Genomic DNA, 1,415 nt, shown 5'->3' with positions numbered 1-1,415 from the left:
ATAAATAAATAAATAAATAAATAAATAAACAGAAATAAATAAACACAAACACGACGCAAACAAACCCACTAACAAACTGCTGCCTGCTGCCTGCTGCAGCAGCAGCAGCAGCACCAGCAGCAGCAGCTGCTGCTGCTGCTGCTGCTTCGGCAGCCGCTACTACTGTTGCAGCAGCTGCTGCTTCTGCTGCTGCAGCTGTTGCAGCAGCTGCTGCTGTTGCTGCTGCGGCTGTTGCTGCAGCTGTTGCTTCTGCTGCTGATGCAACTACTGCCGCAGCTGTTGTTCTTGTTGCTGCTGCTGCTGCTGCTGCTGCTGCAGCAGCAGCAGCAGCAGCAGCAAAGAAGCAAAAACGCCCTACGTTAAGTGTCTACACTGCAGCTCTCTGTGCTGTATGCATGCCCTAGCCCCCAAGAGATAGCAGCAGCAGCAGCAGCAGCAGCAGCAGCAGCAGCAGCAGCAGCAGCAGCAGCAGTTTGCTGCAAACTAATCTATGACGAAGGCTGCCACCACCGCTGCTGCTGCTGCAGCACCTGCTGCTGTTGCTGCTGCTGCTGCTGCTGCAGCACCTGCTGCTGTTGCTGCTGCTGCTGCTGCAACAGCAGCAGCAGGTGCTTCTACTGTGTGTTTATTCTGCTTGGGAGGCGTCAGTCGTTGCTGCTGCCTCACGCTGCTGCTGTGCTGCTAGCCTCGCCCTCTCTGTTGCTGCTTGTATCTCTCCCCTTTTCCTTATAAGCCATTCTATTGCTTCTACACGAGCTCGCTGCAGCAGCAACAAACAAAATAAAAATAAAAATAAATAAATATATTTAGTTTATTTATTTATTTATTTATTTATTTATTTATTTATTTATTTATTTATTTATTTGTTTGTTTGTTTATGTTTATTTTTTTTTGTTTAGTACAATACAAATACAGAAACAAAATAAATAAATAAATAAATAAATAAATATATTTAGTTTATTTATTTATTTATTTATTTATTTTATTTTTTTTATTTAGTTAATACAAACGATGTAAATAAATACAGATTTACATTGATACAAATAAAGAGAAAAATATAAATAAACAAAAGAAATATATAATATTTATTTATTTTATTTATTTATTTTATTTATTTTATTTATTTATTTTATTTATTTTATTTATTTTATTTATTTTATTTGTTTTATTTATTTAAAGAGTTAAATAAAAACCTATATATGGTGCGGCTCCTTCTGCCGTCTACATAAATAAATAAATAAATAAATAAATAAATAAATAAATAAATATAAATATAAATACATAAAAACAAAGAAAAAAACAAAACAAAGAAGATAAAGAATATAAAAAAACAAGTAAAAAAATAAATAAAGAAAAAAACAAACAAAAACAAAAAAATAATTTATTACATTTGAATGTGTGGCTCCTCCTGGTGC

This window comes from Eimeria mitis, genomic scaffold (genome assembly GCF_000499745.2).
Source record: "Eimeria mitis Houghton genomic scaffold, Emh_scaff1593, whole genome shotgun sequence".
In the NCBI taxonomy this organism is placed as follows: domain Eukaryota; phylum Apicomplexa; class Conoidasida; order Eucoccidiorida; family Eimeriidae; genus Eimeria; species Eimeria mitis.
This window is presented reverse-complemented; position numbering follows the sequence as displayed.